Genomic DNA, 21,091 nt, shown 5'->3' on the forward strand with positions numbered 1-21,091 from the left:
TGTAAACAGGCTTTAATATTTTGTTATTACTCTAAAATTTTCACAGTCTAAACATTTTTCAATATGTCTGATTTTTAAAGTAACTGAATAATACAGATTTTTTTCCTCTGAAAACTTTATTTTTTTCCCCAGAATCTTCACTTCTCTATATTGAATGGAAATGGGAGAACCTATTTGCCCACTATGTTTTTCTAATGACAAGATGGGATGGTGTATAGAAGGGAGAGGAGAAAAGAAAAACAATTGGTACTGTGATTGAGGTATGCATTTTTTTCTCATCTACTTTACTGAGGAGTAATCTACATACACTAAACTGCACCAATGAGCTTTGATAGCTGTGTGTACCTATGAAGCCACCACCACAATCAAGATACAGAACATTCCCATCACATCCCGGGTATGCTTTTATTAACGTTCCATGAACATTAACCACTAGATTTTGCACTGTATAATGGTTGAATTGTGCCTTCAGTCAGTATAGAAAGGCAAGGAGAATTACATAGAGAGCAGGGCTTTTTACCTCTTGTACTGAGTTGAATTGTATTCCTCCCAAAAGATATGTCCAAGTCCTAACTGCTGTAACCAATGAATGTGACCTTATTTGGAAATAGGGTCCTTGAAGATGTAATGAGGTTAAGATTAGGTTAGACTGGATTAGGGTGAGTCTTAAATTCAATGACTGGTGTCTTTATAAGAGAAAGGAGAGGGCAATTTGAATACACACACACACACACACACACACACACACACACACACACACACAGGAAAAGGCCATGTGAAAATGGAGGCAGAGGTTGGAGTGATGTGTCTACAAATCAAGGAACACCAAGGACTGCCAGCAACCACAGGAAGCTAGGAGAGAGGCATGAAACAGATTCTCCCTTACAGCCTCCAGAAGGAACCAATCCTCTTGACACCTTGATTTCAGACTTCTGGCCTCCTTAACCGTGAGAGAATAAATTTCTGTTGTTTTAAACCACCCAGTTTGTAGAACTTTGTTACACTTCTTAAGCATAATATGTCACAGTTTGGTTCTCATTCTTTCTAACATTTTAATAAAACCCAGAGCCAAGAATTCATTGAGCAAAAAGCAATCCCAAAGATTTTAAAAACAGGGCAAGAGAATGGCTAATGAATGCTTTTCAGTGTTTCATTTTAAAAGAAAGGAGAACAACGGTCAATGGCACATCCTGCCTAGGTGCTAAGTATGCTGACATCATTGTCATAGCAGCAGCTGAGCTGCAGGTGGGTCCCCCACATGGTTCCAGCCCTCCTTCAAGATGAAGCTCACTTTGCCTCCTCAGGAAACTTCTGCCCTTCTGTGCATTTGTTTCATGAAAGGTACTTGGGGCTTGGTTTTGTAATTGATCAGCAACACAGAGAAGTGTATCACAGGCTCAAGCTAGAGAGAGACACTAAAGTCCAGAGGGCTGTGACGCTTTAGGGTACCTTTTTTGGTGTTTAATTCACTCTGCATTAAAGGGGCTGAGCACACACCTCAGGCGCAAATGCTAGAATGGACCTAAGAGAAATGCCTTTGAAAGGACAGATGGGAGCTGATCAAACTCAACAGGCATGGAGAACCAAATCCTGGTAAGGTTTGCTCTAGAGAGAACCTCCAGGCATCTAGTTGAAAAAAGAGAGCTGCTCAGGTTCATAGCTGGATGCCCTTCATTTGCCTCCTGTACGATTTATTGGGAATTCCTTGGGTATTTTTCACAGTTCACTGCTTTGTGGCGTGACAAAGATTAGAGACATACCAAAGAACTCCCACCCCCCTTTAAAGATATAGGAATGGAAATAAGACACTCAATGACTGTAATAAGCAGGCTGTGAATCAGGGAGCCAAATTTAAGGGATTTCCTTCTTTTTTAAATAGAAATGGTTTTTATAAAGCAATGTCATGGAGTTGGCAAATGCAAACTGTCAGAAGTTGTTGAAGATTTACAGTGCAGTGAGGGAAACAGAGAAATTAGAATCATAGATCTAATTTTTAATCCAGGCTTGGCTACTAACTAGTCCAGTCAACTAACCTTGAGCAAAATAAATCCCTCCTCAACTTCCAGGTCTCAGCTCAAACTGAGACCTGGAAGCTGAGAAGCTCTCCCTGACTTCTCCTTCCTGGGCTAAATTAGGTAGATGTTATATGCTTTCTTACTCTCAGACCTTTTCTTCATCATAGCACTTATATATGGTATTTATTAATGCAATTATATATGTTTAAGCTCTGACATCGCCAAGATTTTAAGTTTCATGAAGCAAGAGCCATCACTGATTGGTTTCCTCTTGTATTCCCAGTGCTGAAACAGTTCATATCACATAAGAATAAGGGCTCAATCAATAATCATAAATCCACCTCCCAGCCCCAGTCTCCTCATCTGGAATTTGGCTTTTCAGGTCCCTGCTGGCTCTTACCTTCTGTGTCTCAGAAAACTTGGAATTATCCTCAGGCACCAGAGGAAGGTATCTTTGTTGATTTGACTTGTTGTGGAAGAACTAAAACAACAATAATGATATAAGCATCTGCTTATCAAAACTGTTGCTATTTCATTAAATGCATGGTCTTTGAGTTGGACATCAAGTTTGAGTCCTAGGTGTGTGTGTGTGTGAGAGAGAGAGAGACAGACAGAGACAGAGACAGACAGAGAGACAGAGACAGAAAGAGAGAGGGTGGGAGGGAGACCAACCAACCTTGGGTAAAGTTATTTAATTCTTCAGAGACTCATTACTTTCTTTGATACATGGACTTAATAGCTATGAGGTATAAAGCATTTAGTACATTTTCTGACATATAACAAACACATAATAACTGTTACCTATTATTAATAAAATTTATTAGCATGAAATATAGAAATAAGGCACATAGTATGGTTTGTCTATGGTCCTCACAACTTGATGAGGTAGTTATTATCTTCACTGTCCAAATGAGGAAACTGAGTCACTAACAGGTTAAAAACTTGCCTAAGTGATCCAGTAAATGGTAGACCCAGGATTTATACAAGTTAGCTTGTCAATGATGGAGCCAGTAAGCTAGTCCCAACAGACAATACTAACTGGGTTTTTAAAATATGCTTTCTATGGAAGATGCCTGGCAAACAAAAAAGAAACGCTAATCTCCTCATTCACACTATCTAGACCACGAAGCCAAGGCTGGGGGTGTCTGGGTGTGGGGGTCAGGTGTGGAAGAAGGGAGAAAGGAAGGCTTAACATTTCAAAAGCACCTATTCCATGTCAAGAACTTTACGCAGATTATTTCTACACAATATTGCTGTGATGTGAATATTCTTATTCCCATTTCATAAATCAGTGATTCACACCCACACCTGTGCAATGTCAAAACCCATCTACTTCCCACTACACTTCATGAATATTGAATCTGGCTAAGAAGGACAAAAGATCACAGTCATCATAAAACATGAACAGGAATGTCATACATTTAATTTGAACTTGCCCTTCATACTTTCTGAATGCAGACGGGAATTAGGCAGCCAGAGCTGTGTTTCTTGAGTATATATTCACTTATTAAAAGAGTTCTAGCCTTTTTTCTTCCAGGATAAATCTTTAAATTTTTTTCCCAATGTCACTATCTAGTGCTTTAAACATGTGCTCTTGGGCACTTTTCACCTGCTGCATATTCCTCTTAAGTTGTAAAGCCTGAAACTGGACACATCGCTCTTATTAGAGACATAAACAAGCTGTGTTTAGTTTGATTCATGTGTACTGAATAAGAAATTGAGTAGAAGGCCTTTATTCGCTTTTTATGATTCGCCTGATGTCCCTAGGGTGGTGGTAAGCTCATCAAATTCTTTTTATTTATAAAGTGAGGGAGGCCAATTCTAACAAACTGGGTTTTAAGGTTATGAGAAGTTACTGTTACTAAATTCCCTTTTATTATTCAGAAGGGCTCCTTTTGCCCAGATGAGTTCTCATCAATGGAAAAGTCAGTGTACTTGAGCCAGATGATCCTTGAGGCATTTCCAATTGATGCTGGAGCAAATGGTGTCTTTCTAAATGGAGATTGATTTGATAAAGGAGGGCGGGCCAAGAAAGAATCTATTTGGCTCAAACGTGACAAAATGTGGATCATTAAGAAAATAGAAAAAAGTATGCTTAAACTACTCGAGAGCCTGATTGAGGAAATAATCAACTATCATTTGACTGCATAAACCTTTTATTCAAAAAGTCCTGAATTCTTTAAAAAGCATAATATCCTTTATTGGCAATAAACACAGCTCAGCAATGCCAAGGCAATATTTTATGCATTCAGTATGTCCTCAGATCTGTGCCTCTTTCTTTGACCTAGTTGTTAGTATCTCCACCAGCAATGAGACTCATACAAGTAGGAAAAGCACAGTATCTAGTCCATTTACTTAAGAAATGGAGAAATCCGTGGCACAAAAATGACAAGTGACATGCCTATGATAAGAGATATTGCATTCTATTCATTTCTTAGCCTCAGAATATTCTACAATGCCTGATACAAGATAGGCACTAATTAAAATGAAAAAAAAATGAATGAATTTGAGTGAATGAATGAGAGATTACTGGAGCTAGAATTCTTGCCACCTGACACACCGAGGTCATCCTCTATAACGTTGTTCTGAATTGCATCTGTGACATTAATTAGCTCAGTTCATTTTTTAAAACATCTTTATTGAGATATGCGTCACATACCATAAGAGTCACCATTTTCAGCTCAGTTCATTAACTCAGCTTAGCCAAACAGTGCTGAGTTATATATATGTATTTAAAGTCTGCTTCAAGATTTGTTAAGAGACGGGGTGAATATACACAGCTAAAACTAGTTTTGGAATCCATCCCTTGATTTATTTGTTAATGTATCCCTTGAGAGCACCAATTGAGAAATGAGTATATTTTCCAAAATATATATTGGCTATAACTAAAAGAGGGGTAGTTTTTTGGGGGTACATTTTTAACTTAGTGGAGAAATCATTACAATGATGAGGAGATTGCTTTTTTTTGAGTCAGAATCTTGCTAGAAAAAAAGAGCTTCCAAAAGAGAGTCATGGGATTTTCAGATGATTGACCAGATCCAGAGGCTAAGACTTCTAAGGAGAAGCCAGATGGATTTACTACTACCGATTTCCAGAAAGATAAAGTATTTGTTTTCATAGATTGCTTCAGTGTCCTGGTTTGACATTTACTCTTGTATTAAAAGGCAAATTAAAAACACTGGAAATGAAAGGGCCAGATAAAACATAATCCCAAACTACCCTGGAGGGACAAAGTAATTGATAATGATGACTTAGAGCCCCCTTTTGCAGCCCTGGACAGCTAGCATTCCGAGCACTATTTGGTTGGTGCCTCTCTTTATTTGAAAAGATTTAATCCATGGTCAACCAGCTTCTTTCTCTTCTAGAGCTCAAACTATTAGTCTAATGCAGAACATTATCAACTTTTTAAAGGTAGACATTGAACTCAATGACACTTTCATTTGATAAGATTGAAAGTCAAATGAAAGTGACCTGCTGGTGAGAAAGACCTTTTCTCCTCCTCTTTTTTTCCTTTGTCAGCTTTTTTGTTCTATTGCTAACAGAAATGAAACTTCTTCCAAAATGTAGCCCCTTTTGTGTGGCAATCACAGGACACCTTGGAAATACTGATTTTCACACATGATCTTTCTAGAGAAAGAAACTTTGGCACAGATCTCTTGACTGACCTGTCTCAAATTAGTCAAATAGTTTTCAAACTCAAATAGTTTTCAGTAGGTGGGTTTGAACCTTCAAGTTCTAGTCAAAGCATCTCTTGAGATATTTCACCCCAAAACGGGTGATCATGGCTTTATACGCATATTCAAACAGTCAACAAGTATTTATTGAGCAACCACTTATGCACCAGGAATTCTCCTCTGTGCTGGATATGCAGCACTAAACAGAAAAGAAAGTGTCCCTGCCTTCAAAGAGCTTACCAAATTGTAAAGAGAGGCACATGGCAAATACATAAGCAAGTTAATATATTGATATAATTTCAAGCCATGTGCTATAAAGAGTGGAAAACAGAGGGAATGATGGGCTGCTTTAGCTACAGTGATGAAAAAAGACCTTTCTGAGGAGTGGTAGCCGATTTGATATCTATTTGCCCGTAGAGAACTCAGACTAAGACAATAATCCAAAAGACAAATGGTGGTGACCTTAAACACTCTGAGCAACCAAGGCAAATGTAAAGGGTAAGCCTTAATAGACCTGAAGCTTTCCCAAAGGCTCACTTCACTGTCCTTATAAGAAAAACAAAGTCTGGCTTCTCTTAAGGGACCTGTTAGAGGCTTTAAATAATCAATTGCCTTGATTGGCAATGGCATTTACCTTCAGGGGGCCAGGCATTCCAGTTCAACCCACAGATCTATAATCTCTCTGAAAAGACAGTACTTCTGTGATTTAAAAAGTGTCTTTGTAAAAGTACTTCACTTACACTCAAATTATAGTTTCCAAAACTAAATATAATTTTGGCACATATGCCACTGGCTGACTCCCCTGCATTGCATTTGCCTTTAAGGGCACGTTCACTTTCTAGTTCTCATGCTTTCAGACACTGCTGTCAGTTGGGTTCACAGCCCTGCAGGGGTAGTGTTTCAATGACCTCCCATGTTTTCATTAATTCTTAAAAAACTTTACACAAACATTTCTCTTCATATTAGGTTTTGCAAACCTTTGCCCTTGTGCCTTTTTTTCTTTCATAAAATCCTAAATTTGGTGCTTAGACTAATTTGACCTCAAAATATATCATCTTTTAAATAAACACAAGACTTGACAAGATCCAGAAACTGGTGCTGAAATGGAAGTCAGGATCCTCTCCAGTTTTCTGAGGCCAGGTCAGCAGAGCTACAATTATCCCAATAACTCAACAGGGAAATAAAACACTCTATTTGGGATAAGGAAAACAAACAAACATTCAAGGGGAGTATCTATTTGGGGGGGAATTCATTATAGAGATCTCGATGAGTGTTACCTGAATTCTTCATCTGCCCAAATCTTCTGAGGTATTTTCTAGAGCCTATTTCACCTTGGGCTATGAAGATCAGCCCCAATGTCACAACTTCTTGGTCAGAAACATCCAAGAGAACTCAAACCATCAGCAGTAGAGGCACTAATTAAACAGGACTCCAAGATTCAAGGAGCCGCTCCGGACTCCAACTATGCTACTTTGGTCAAATCTCTAAACAAATGCTAGTCTGATGATGTGGATGGTGATAAAAATCCACTAATGAGTCAGGCATCTTTTCTCACTCGCTCATCCACAATGAGTGAGTGCTATGTAAGTATAAAATGACAATGTCATAGTAGTAAAATCAGTTTTTAAAAGAAAATAAACATGTGTCTTACAAAGCAAAGCTCAAATATGTAACTTTCATTACTTGTTAGGCTTTGAAGGAAATTTTGTAGAACACAATTTCCAAGCCGGTTGCCTCATTATTTCCACAGAAACCACAAGGGGAATTAACTAGGAGAGCTGAGCAGTTATACAAATAACTCACATGGAAAAATAGCAGCTTTTTAATGAATTTCCTGAGTATTGCAGCACTGTAGAGATGATTGAAGAATTCTTTTAAAAAGTGGGGCTGAACCAAGCAAGACTAGTTAATTAAGATACTAGCTCTTGGAACATATAAAGTTTATGCATATCAGTGGATCCTTCCTGGGACCAGGTTCTTTAGTCCGATTATCTATGAGACTCAAAGATAAATTCATCATTCCTGGAAAGATAATAGTTTAGAATCAAGACTGAGAGCTGAGGGGGTGGGGGGAGAAATTCCATCAACCCAGATTGTTTCCTCTCTGCCCAGCTGGGTTTTTAGGAATAGAAACATGGGAAGGGAGGGAAATAAAAAGGGTGGTGGGTCAGAAATTGCAGACTGACAGGTTGCGAAGGGATTTGCACCCTCTCAGGAGGGGTATGGAGGGATGCAGGGAGAGATGACAAATGAGAAAGCTCTTTCAGCTCCCCTGTTACAAGCACTGCTGGCTATCGAATACTGCAGTGCTAGGGAGATTGCATTGTTTTCTTCTTCATAGGCCACCATCTAGCAAATCATGCAAATAGCAAAGGCATATCCAAGAGGCAAAAGAGCAAAGGGTGAAGAGCACAGATGCTAGAATCAGGGCCAGTTTATTTTCCGGTTCTGCTCCTTACCAGCTCTGTGCCTCCATTTCCTCCACTGAAAAATGGGACAATAGCCATCTTTGTTTCTGGGCTGTTATGAGAGTTCAATGAGTTAATACTTGTAAAATGCTTAGAACTGTGCCTGACACATGGTGAACACTCAATGAGTGTTTTTTAAATTAATAAGTACAGTTACACCTAACACTTTTTATTCTGTGTTTTGGTAGGTGTATCAGCTGACAGAAAACAGGAAGTATTTTGATTGCTCATAATTCATACTTCTATTTCTTTCTTTCCAAGTGTTTCTATTTTATAAAGAGCAACTTGTTATATTTCCATTTATTTTTACAATTTTTTAATTCTGGAAATATTCTCTAATAGAAATTTCCACCCCACCCAAATTTTTTTTCTGAAATGAAACCGGTCTTCAGAAAGTTGATTAATCCATCATGGCCAACCAACATTTTTTTCCTACATAACATGTACACACAATGCATTATAGGGACTGAAAATTTTTCCTCCTCTGTGAACTGCCTTGACTTTCTTTCACACTGGGGCTTTCAAAGAACCCATTTGTGAGTTTTTCTTTTTCTTTTTCTTTTTTTGGCTGCATCGAGTCTTAGTTGTGGCACGCAGGATCTTTCATTGAGGCATGCGGGCTCTTCGTTGCGATGCATGGGCTTCTCTCTAGTTGTGGCACGCGGGCTCCAGAGCATGTGGGCTCATTAGTTGCAGCACGCAGCCTCTCTAGTTGTGGCGTGTGGGTTCCAGGGCGCTTGGGCTCTGTAGTTTGCGGCAGGCGGGCTCTCTAGTTGAGGCACACGGGCTCTCTAGTTGTGGCGCACAGGCTCAGTAGTTGCGGTGTGCAGGCTTAGTTGTCCCACAGCATGTGGGATCTTAGTTTCCCAACCAGGGATCGAACTAGTGTCCCCTGAATTGCAAGAAGGATTCTTAACCACTGGACCACCAGGGAAGTCTCCCATTTGTGATTTTACAGAAAGTTTTCTAATGAATAGTGCTGTTTTGAAGTTGAATACATTCATTCTGTGGAAAATATAAGTAACACGGCATGGAGAAGAGCAGGAAAATTTTGAGAGTAAACCAAAATATTTATATATTTGTCCATAAAAGATGTGCACCAGTGATCTTAGAATATATAGGAAAATGAGCTTTGCCCTCGATGCTAAGACCTACCTCCATTTGTAACAACATAAAGGACGCCATAAGCTTTCCTTTGTTACTGGGTCACCACAAAAATGTGAGCTGAGTGAACTGAGTGTGTTCTTAGCACTAACTTTAGCATCAAGTCTGGTGGTCTTTGTTGGAGCCAGACTTCTCTTGTTAACTCAAAATTGTTCTGGTGGGCTTCCCTGGTGGCACAGTGGTTCAGAATCTGCCTGCCAATGCAGGGGACACGGGTTCGAGCCCTGGTCTGGGAGGATCCCACATGCCGCGGAGCAACTGGGCCCGTGAGCCACAATTACTGAGCCTGCGCGTCTGGAGCCTGTGCTCCGCAACAAGAGAGGCCGCGACAGTGAGAGGTGCGGCACGCGCACCACGATGAAGAGTGGCCCCCGCTTGCCACAACTAGAGAAAGCCCTCGCACAGAAACGAAGACCCAACACAGCCGTAAATAAATAAATAAATAAATAAATAAATAAATTTTTTTAAAAAAAATTGTTTTGGCCAAATGTAAAATAGCTGCTTTATTATTCTTCATGTTTTGGAAAATATAGTTTCAAGTTAATACTACTCTTTGAAATTATCCTGTTTCTTACACTACCTCACTTTTATCTAGTTGCCCAGCATGCTTGCACCTTCAGTTTGAATATTCTGCTAATGATTTACATTTGATGAATTATATTTCCTCACACATACTTTAATGCCAATTTTTCCCCCAAAGAAAGTACTTTGAAAGGAATTGTACTAAATTTCAGCAAAGGAAGTGAACAAAATAATTGTTTTGCTACAATAATTTTTTACAGATTAAAGGAATTTAATTTACAGGTTAATTTAAAGAAAAAACTAATATATTTCTCTTCTAAATAATAATCTGTAATGTGTCCCAGTTATTTTCATGAACACCCATCAGCGCATATAGCGTCCTAGGGAATATAACTACCACTGGCTAGAAAAGTACCAGCAAATACTTTTCCTCTACAGCTATTTTTTTTTTAATTTTAGAAAATAAAAGTAGTACATATTTTGCCCATCTCACTTTTGGCACAATGAGAAGAGACATAAGCTTCACAATATAAGTTATTTTGAGAGCAATCTCAAGTCCGCAATTAGGGGAAATAAGCAGTAGCCCCAAAGGACTGGAGGAGAAGTAAGTGGTCAGCCTAGGAATTCCAAGACTGTCATAGAGAAGCACGATCCATTCAAAATGGAACCGAGTGGGGAGGTACGTTCTTTATTCTAGAACTTACAAGGCCTTGGTCAGCGCAGGGAGACATGCCTGCCTCCCCTGGCAAAAGAGGACTAAACCCCCTCTAGCTATGAAGTGGACAATTTAAGCCATTCTGAGGTTTTAAAAATGCAGTATTTCCTTCTCTGTGGTTGCATAAAAAATTTCAATTGATTGAAGATTTGGGGTGTTAATGAGGTACATTCCCCCATTTAAGGGAAATAAGGTATCCCTGGATACCTCTCCAATCCATCCCCTCCTCCACATCACTGCTGCCATTGCTGTGAACCGGGCCCTCACCATCTCACCCTTGACTCTGACCATTGCCTCCTAAATTTGTCTCCCTGACACCAGCTTCTTCCTCTTTCAGTTGCATTTACCTGGCCCAAAGTTTTATTCCAAAAATTCAGAATTTATCAGGACCCTCTCCCAGTTAAGCACCACGTGACCATCACCAGCTCTCGGAAGCATGTGGTCTTAACCAGTCACAATCTAGCCCTGACTTGGCATTTCATCCTCACACCCTTCCCTTCTCCTAATGGCACCGCCTGGCTGCTATTAAAACACACCTCTTGTCACATCTTGGTATCTTAAAGAGTCCTTTTCCTCTTTTTGGAATGTGACCTCTAACTTCCTTAAAAATGTCTAACACTTACACCTGCTTCAAGAATCGAGGCCCAGCTTGAACTTCACTTCTATGAAGTCTCCTTCATGGTTCTCATAACCTTCAGTACATGCCTTCATTACTGCATTTTCCACATTATGTTGTTAGTGTGGAAGTGTCTCCCCTGCTAGACTGTAAAGTAACAAGGAACACTGGCTTCAATTCATCTCGCTTTCCTAGTACTCAGCATGATACTTAGCTCTGAGCAGGTGCTTGAGAAATATTCATTTAATTGAATTGAATACTTAGCTTTAGTTAGCCATATGAAGAAATAAAGCAAGATATTTAAGCATTTTAAATTAATTTCAACTTAAATTTCTTTAAAATGAGGGAAGAAAGACGAGCCTGATTAATTTCATTCCAAACCAATGACAATATGTTTCAAAAATTGGCTCTATTTATGAAGAAAAATAACTCAGACCGTTATCTCAAACCATTGTGTAAAAGTGGCCTCAAAATGAATTAAAAACCCCATAATGAAAGTCGCCCATGGAAAACAAAGCAGTGTTTAGAAGCAGTGAACTGAAAGTACACAAAAATAGATAGATCTTAAATATATAGAGTTAAGTAAAATCATAAGAAACAGAATCAGATCTTGCATGCAACAGCATTTATATAAATTAAAATCTTAAATATAAAAATGCAAAATAACAATGAATATTTTCCCAGAATACATTCTTATTCAGAGACATATATTAACCACGTTAGGGTGTATGCCTAAGGCAGGGTTGGGAATGAAGAAGAAAATTGACAAAATAAAACAGGAAAGAGACATCACTTGGGCTGATGAAAATAGTGGACTATGAAAGAGGATTTTTCAAGGGTATATGTCTATGTAAAGACATATATTGAACCTGTCAGGGTAGTGTAGTGTGAGAGGAAAATAAAGGGAAAGAATAAATTTTTTAAATGGGTAATGAAGAGGATCATGTATTATGCACTGAGGAATATAAGTAACTCATTTGTGGATTTAAGGTCTAAATAATGAAATTAAAAGCTTAAAAAAATGCAAAAGAGCATTCAAAGTTTGGTCTCATAAAACAATGGATGTGTAGGGCAACAGAGCATCCGTCTTCATGGTGTGATATCACATTGCTGGTTCCTTTCTGAAGGCAGTGATGTAGAACAGGCCAGGGGTGGACAAAGATTCTAGTTCCTGGTCTGTCTGGGACTTGCTGGGTGATCCCAACAGGCCAGTCCACTCCTCGGAGCCTTATCAGAACGTCATAGATAATGATACCACAGAGGGCTGTGAGAGAGCAAGCAGAAGGGACTTCATCTTACAAATAACTCGTTTTCCTCCAGATATTAACTACAATAAAGAAACAGAAGGGATGCCGGCTCCCAGGTGGATAGAGGTGCCTGCTACTCATTGTCAGAAGCCCGCAGCCACTGTGTTGGATTTAGGGAGGGAGGGAGAGCGCTAGGGAAGAGAAATGGCCAACGCAATGAGCCCACGTAACTGTTGTCTTTGGATCTGTTGAAGCTCACTTAGCCATCTGTGTGTCTTTGGGGGATCTTCTGGATCCTGCATATCTATGGTTAATATAACCTGGACCTTCTCAATTACTGGACACCCTTGGTCCCCATTTCATCTCTGGAGAGTGGGGTTGGATGGAGGTCATGTGATAACAGCCTGAGACCTACATTTCAAAGGCCTGAGGACAAGATGGTCCCCACGCAGGAGGGTTGCCCTCAAAATTCCCTTCCTGTTTTGATTGAAGAGAAATTGTTAACTGCTTTTGTGGGGCCAAATGGAAGGGTCACCTGTTTCGCTCATCTGCCAACATAAACAAGGAAAATCTTCATTCTTTTATGTGAAACAGCACATCTGGACTTATTAAATATTATTGCTATTTTGACACAATTTACAGTTAGCATGTCCTATAATTTAGGCTGAAGGCAAATATTTATAAAATGTGGAAAATTGATTTTTTTAAAACTCCAAAATTACTTGTATTCAAAGAGAACAATACTTTTTTTAACCATTAATAGCTTGACCTGCTGTGTTAAAAACATGAACTCTTCCAGACGTACACTGAAGAAGACTGACACCGAAGTCTTTTCATGAGCTATTACTGATGATGCCTCATTCATTAGCTTTCTTCCTGGAAATCTGGCACCGGTTTCACACCGCATTTTTTGTGGGGGCTGGTGAGTGACCGGTGGAAAAAGTCTTGAAAGAAAGAGAACTTCAAATTACTTACAGGACACATTTCAAGAGTCGGGCCTAGAACTCAAGCCTCTGACTTGAACTTAGAAACCTGGTTGAACCTGTTGCTTCACGATACCAATTATTCTGTCTATGTAGGAACAAAAAAAGGTTGATGCAAAAATTCCTGACTTGGGGCTAAACATGTACTCTCTTGGCTTGTTGCTCTTTTGTCTTTGAGTGTGTGTGTGTGTGTGTGTTGTGATGCAGTTCAACAGCGTTCACAGGAAGATAAAGCAAGGAGGAGGGGGCTAGCAAGAGAAGAGAAGTAACTTTATCTTTGACCTATTGAGTGGCTTTTTGAAACCTGAGTCATCAGTTTGGTGTTGTCCCGTGGGAAAGGGCCAGGAAGCAATAAACAAAATAAATGAAGGAATTCAAATGGAAAAGCACTGTTCTGTGAGCTATTGGCTGCATAAAAAGGAAGATGGGATGCAAATGTTTATTCTACCAACATGCATACGGTACTCCAACATATCAGTTTCTAGACTGAATATACAATCTTGTGATGTTCTGTTCACTCTTTCCGTGCACAAGCCTCATAATGCCATAAACTTAAACTGATTAACAGACCTGCTATTTTCCACTCAATTTACACAGTCACATTTTGACGGCAGAAAAACATTTTTGTACTATAAAGCGTCAGGAAAAGAACAGTAGTGACATAAATTGAACTAGATAAATCTAGGGCTCTAGTACCACTAATGTTATTCCTTGCTTACCATCAATATGAGGCAAACTAAACCCCCAATTCCCAGTTGAATTTAATTCAACTCACTGACGAGATGTTACCCAATTCTGGGAAGACAACACAGAAAAAGCTCATAATAAAGAATAGTGGGATCAATCATCTAACTGAACTTAGAGAATCTTTTGATTATTATAGGTGTGTACAATCCTTTAAATATCACTCAGATACTAAATCTGAAATAGTTAACTAAAGATAACAATGTATACCCCAGTCTCTTGCTATTTTTGTTTAATGGATCATTGAGAAATATACTCTTCAGAGTAGGAACCATATTCTCTCTTTAACATATAATATGTATTATAGTAAAGATATTAAACATTGATAAGTAAGTAAATGGGTTTATTAATGTTTCCTCAATCCAAAAAACATTAAATGAGTAATTATCCTGAGTGAAGTAACCCGATTTTCATTTTAGAAACCTGCCAGCTGAGCGAGTTCTCCAACATAACCACCCACGGAGGTGGTGCGCATTATGCTGTTACTACTTAGAATATGTGAAAATCCTTTATACAAAGGGTGTCTAATGCTATTTAAGAAGCAAATAGCACTTGTTTCTGTAAAGTTACATATTATTTTAGTTCAAAATATATGTTTTTCACCTTGACTCATCTTTCTTATCACGGTTGATCCAAGTGGCTTTAACCCAAGTCAAAAAATTAAATACGTTCTCAAAGCACTCACCACGATGGTGCTAAGCAAGAGAGGGGTTGCCCAGATGCTCTGGGCAAAGGCTTCATCACTGCTAAGTTTAATGCCTCCAAAGTCTTTGTCAAAGGGAATACTTGTACTTCTTTTTAGAGGAGTAAATTCTGGTGAAGATGTATTAAAAAAGATCAGTCACAGTGATTTGCAGGATAGTTAGGGAGCTATAAATTCCCTATCTGCCTTCCTCATTCTCACTGAGGTCCTTGTTTCTTATTTCACTGAGAAAACCAGCAGACTTCCTCTTTTCTGCCTCAGCACTAACTCTATTCCATGTACTCTTCTTTCCAACCTCTCTTGCAGAAGAGCTGTCCACACTCTAATCCAGCGCTTCTCATTAGCTTTTAAATCTCTGTGGCATCTGTAGTTAGTCCTTTTTATATTCCTAATAGTGTTTTGTGGGGTTTTGGGTTTTTGACTTCTCTATTTAATGAGTCTTGTAAGTTGTATGTCACTACAGTAATCTTTTAAAATAAAAGATTATTTGGCTTTTAAAATAAAAGACTACTTGGCTTTTATTTTAAACTACTCTATTATGTCTTTCTTTCAATTTTGTTATCTTTATTATTCTCATCCTTCTACATTCTCTGAGCTTATTCTGTGTTTCTTTCTAGCTTTCTAATTTGGAGGTTTCACTTATTTTTAGTCTTCTAATATAAGCATCTGAGTCTATAGACTTCCTATTAAATACCACATTAGCCTCATACCCCAAAATTTATATGTAGTATTTTTAATATCTTTAAGTTACAAGTATTTTCAAATTTTCAATGTGATTTCTCCTATGAATTATATATATATTTTGATTTTTCTTAAATTCCAAAAGTGTGGGGTACGTTTTTGTTTTCTATTGTTTTGTTTGTTCTTGATTTCTAATGTAGTTGTGATCAGAAAAGTTGAGATATATGATAATGTTTTTTCGACATTTGTTGAGATTCTTCTTTGTTCCAGTATATATTCAAATTTTATAAGGTTCCACATGTGCTTCAAAAGAATATATATTGTACAGTTGTTTTGTATAATCAATCTTTCCCTCTCTCTCTCTTTATATATATGTATATATGTATATACGTATATACATATATTCAAGTTTGCTTATGACATCTTCTATATCATTATGGTTTTCTTCATCTATGAATTACTGAGAAGGAAAAGTGAAAATGATTCCTCTGATTGTAAGTTTGCTATTTCTCCCTATAATTTATCAATATGCTTTACAGATTTTGAAGCTATGCTATACAATACAACTTTTAAACTGTCAAAATTTTTTACTCATTAAACCTTTTATTAATATTTAATGATCCTCTTAGTAATATATTTTGCCTCAAAGTCTATTTTAAATGATATTACCATGGATATACCAACTTTATTTGGATTAATATTTATCTGATATAATCTTTCTAATTATCTTACTTCCAACACTTCTGTGCTCTTTCGTTGTAGATGTTTCTTGTAAACAATATAACTTAGAAAAAGTTTTTTTTTTAATTCCGGCTGCTGATCATTGCTTCTTTTTTTTTTTAATAAATTTATTTATTTATTTTTGGCTGCATTGGGTCTTCATTGCTGCACATGGGCTCTCTCTAATAGTGGCGAGCGGGGGCTGCTCTTCGTTGTGGTGCATGGGCTTCTCATTGCGGTAGCTTCTCTTGTTGCGGAGCACGGTCTCTAGGCCTGCGGGCTTCAGTAGTTGTGGCATGTGGGCTCAGTAGTTGTGGCTCCCAGGCTCTAGAGCACAGGCTCAGTAGTTGTGGCACACGGGCTTAGTTGCTCTGCGGCATGTGGGATCTTCCCGGACCAGGGCTCGAACCCGTGTCCCCTGCATTGGCAGGCGGATTCCTAACCACTGTTCCACCAGGGAAGTCCCTGATCATTGCTTTTAAACTAGAGAGTTAGTTACAATTATTATGATTATAAACTATTTGGGTTCATTTTTCCATCTTATTGTATGCTCTTCCTTTGTCCCAATTTTTCTTTTCTCTTTTTCCCTTTTCTCTATTCCTGCTGTCCTTTGGATTAAGTTTCTTCTCTATTTTATTTTTCCCCTCTCCTAGGGTCTAGTGTCCAGTCCTGCCAGATTGCTGTGCATTGCCCTAGAGGCCTGCACACTGGCCACTGCTTCTGTTTCCTTCAGTTTTCCCCCAATAAACAGTGCTTCAGCAGGACTGGGGTATGTCTGTTTGGACAGTGCTCATGTTTGCATGACAGTAATTCTAGGTAGTTGGATTATTAGTTCTCTGAGGTAAGGACCGTGTTCCATTCACCTTCACATTCCCAAAACATAGCACACTGCCTGGCACATAGTAGGGTCAATAAATGCTGAATGAACTCATAAATGAATGAGGAGTAAGGAGAAGGAGCGTCAGTGCAGTGAAGGACTGTTTAGAAGGGCAATGGGATAGGGCAATGTTGACGCCGGGAGGACAAAGCCTTAGTTTGACAGGTGTAGAGAATTGTGTCAGTTAGAAGTAAATTATGACACTTCATAAAAACCAAGCCTAGAATTTTATATTTGAAAAGTCTTAAAATGTGGAATCAGTAAGGACAGAGGAAAAGAAAGGGTGATGAGAGAGGATTTTAAAGATGAATTTTTCATTAAAGCATAAAACTTAGAGATTTCTTCTGCCAATAACTACCATAATTGCATATCGAATATTAATCATATCACTGAGTTACAGGATTTCTATAAGATGGGTGCTCACCAACTCATACTTTTTTATGTACAATCAAGTCTTTACCACCAGGCCTGGTCTAAATATGCTCTCTTACTTTTGGAGTCCCCATTCTACACTATATAAAACATACTAAAACAGGACTTCCATGGTGGCACAGTGGTGGTTAAGAATCCGTCTGCCAATGCAGGGGACACATGTTCGAGCCCTGGTCCGGGAAGATCCTACATGCTGCGGAGCAACTAAGCCCGTGCGCCACAACTACTGAGCCTGTACTCTAGGGCCCGCGAGCCACAACTACTGAGCCCACGTGCCACAACTACTGAAGCCCACGCACCTAGAGCCCGTGCTCTGCAACAAGAGAAGCCACCACAATGAGAAGCACGTGCACCGCAACGAAGAGTAGCCCCTGCTCGCTGCTACTAGAGAAAGCCCGGACGCAGCCACTAAGACCCAATGCAGCCAAAAATAAATAAATTAATTAAATTAAATAAATAAATTTATTTTTAAAAAATACTAAAACAAACCCACATCCCAAAGGAAGAATAATTCATTGCTGCAAAAAATTTAAGGATTTTATAATTACGTTTTACGATATTTGGCTACAAGTAACTTCTGATTTATGAACTGGTTATAATTTCTCAGCAGTCATCATGCATACACACCAACTCTCAAAAACTGAGAAAATATAACTTACCAATGGTTTTCAAATGTAATGAAATGTTTATGGATACTAAATTTATTAATTATTGAAGTTGACATAATTTTAGGCTTTGTGGACATTTAATTAAATATTTATTCATTTCTATTTTGCAGTTTTCACTTTATATTCTTGAGCCCATAAATTTTATTTCATGTCTTGAATATTTTTTACATCTCTGAAAAGCCCCAAAGCCTTAGTCACATGCTCATAGGACATAATGAATAAATTGGCCCTACCTCTATCCCTTGCCTGCTTTAATGCTGCATCAAAAATATGATCAATCATTTTTATGACTTTAGAAATAATGGGCAACCATGATCACTATATCACAGAAAAATAGACTAGCCTCTGTGATATTGCTAGCCTCTGTGATATTGCTATAATAGTGAATGTGCCAGCTTTGCTCCAAAACATCAAGTAGGAAATTGCTTCTCATTTCCGCAGTAGTGGTACACCCATTTTCTTTGGAAATGATCTTTGCTGTCCAAATTCTCTCTGCTATAAGGCTTCTTAAGTTCAGACACTAATTGACATGGATTTTTAAAAACACGTTATTCAACAAAGTATGAAGCAAAACCACCTGCCCTTGAGCCTAATCAAGTCTATGGAATTCAACAGCTCTTAAGTATCTGCACTATGGCAAAGTTTGCTAAAGGTTGAGACTTTCAAAGGATCAAAGAGTGGAGAATTATAAACTCATTTACATTTGTTTTTGGGTGTTATTTTAGTCTTTATTTCAGATGTCCTGGGGACTTATAATACTTTAAAATAACGGAGTCACCCTATTAGGCTCTCATGGTCTTGCCTACTATGCTTTCCCTCAAAGCACCTTTCTGATAGTCTAATATCGGAAAACCAAGCAACAACAGAAAGCAGAGTGGATGTTCTCTGAAAGGTACAGAGGAGGAAAGAAGAAAATTTGAGGGCCTACTGCATGCTTGACACCTTACCTACATCCACTCATTTCACCTTCAGAACAATCCTATGTGGTCAACACTGGCAATAGGGTGTGGAAATAGTCTAGGGTCAGACGACAGCTGAAGAGGTGGCAGATGCATGTTTTAAACCCAAATCTGTATCTAAAATCAAAGCCATGTCTTTGCACATCATCTCTGGAGATGGATTTTTTTTTTTTGATTCATGCCATCCTAGGACACAGAGGTAATTACGCTGACTTAAAATTTTACTTTACAGTCTCTAATAGACTATTTAAAGATCTCATGTATATGGACTGACTGATTCATTAAAGAAAGTTGGTGAAAATGTCAAATAGTCTTGAATAATTGAAATCTGATTTTACTGTTGATATTTAATACTAATTAAAATTAGTTTAATATGATTATTAATTTTGTTTCTCTCATTTCCAGAGTTTGCTCAATTTTCTTACAAAGTAAATCTGCTTGTCTTTTCATATTAAGAATTATTTTTTATGCAATTTTATTAGACATCCACTAATTTATTTGCCACTAAATACATTACTATAATATGCATGATTTCTTAAAATAGAAGCTAGACTTATTTTTGCTAAAATAATTCCTCCTTAGAAGCCTCATTTGCAAAAGTCTATTTCAGGCATGCCTTTTGAACTTAATTTTGATCTGTGTTTACTGTATATCACTAGTCTTCTATTTATAGTCAAGAGATTAACATTCCCATGTTCCCTTTGACCTATTATTCCTAGCATCTAATTCCTTCACTGAGACCTAATTAAATGTAAATTAAAGTATTTAAGAGTCCAAATTACTTAAGTGATGTGGTCTATGTTCAGTAAGAATTTGAACATTTTCTTAAAGAATTGAAAGCTGACTTTTTTTACTCACAATTATATTTTGTGTAATATTGAAGATCATATTAGATCATATTAGTTATAAGAGCTATAAAAAAAATTGACCAATTGGAGCAGCTAAGTAAATCTTCAAAGAGTTACTGTCTTAGTGCTTTAGGGCTACTATAACAGAATGTCTTAGACTGGGTGGCTTACAAACAACAGAAATTTATTTCTCACAGTTCTGGAGTCTGGGAAGTCTAAGATCAAGATACCAGCAGATTCAGTGTCTGGTGAGGGCCAGCTTCCTGGTTCATAAATGGCCATTGTCCTGTTGTGTCCTTACACAGTGGAAGGAACAAGCGAGCTCTCTGTGGTCTCTTTTATAGGGGCACTAATCCCTTTCATAAGGGCTCTGCCCTCATTACCTAATCACCTCCCAAAGGCCCCATCTCCAAATGCCATTACATTGGGTATTAGGTTTTAACTTCTGAATTTCAGGGGAACACACACATTCAGTCTATAGCAGTTAGTATATTTTAAGTGTATATTAAGAGGTTAGGTGTCAGAGAAGAGCTATAGAGAAGTTATTTAACAAAGGTAGGATGAACATAGATAGAGCAGACTCTGCTAGTTGCCCACTCAATCCCCACTCTCTCCTTCTTCCCAGAAGACTCATTTTCCCAGTCTGTCTTGGAGCAAGTGTTGGCCATGTGACACCAAGATGATACTTGTAACATAAGCCAAAATTTTCAGAGAGTTCTGAAAAAGCTTCTGCTCTCATGACTAAAGAAAACACCTTGGCATGGGGCGTCTCCCTTATTAGTGCCTTGAATGTGAATATGAAGTGTGAAATAGCAGCATCCATTTTGTGGCCATTCACGAATAAACATGAGGGAAAATCAAGATATCATGGAACCACAAAACTAATGCTAGCAGCAATCTGCCACCTCTAGATTTCTTGGTGTGTGAGAACAAATCTTGATAAGACACCCTTAGCTGTTGTATTACATGCAGCTGAATGCATTCCTAACACCATACTTGTCAACTTTCCTGCTAAGACTTTGCCCCTCAAAGTGTGGTCCATGAACCAGCAGCCT

The sequence above is a fragment of the Balaenoptera musculus genome, chromosome X (genome assembly GCF_009873245.2).
Source record: "Balaenoptera musculus isolate JJ_BM4_2016_0621 chromosome X, mBalMus1.pri.v3, whole genome shotgun sequence".
Lineage (NCBI taxonomy): Eukaryota > Metazoa > Chordata > Mammalia > Artiodactyla > Balaenopteridae > Balaenoptera > Balaenoptera musculus.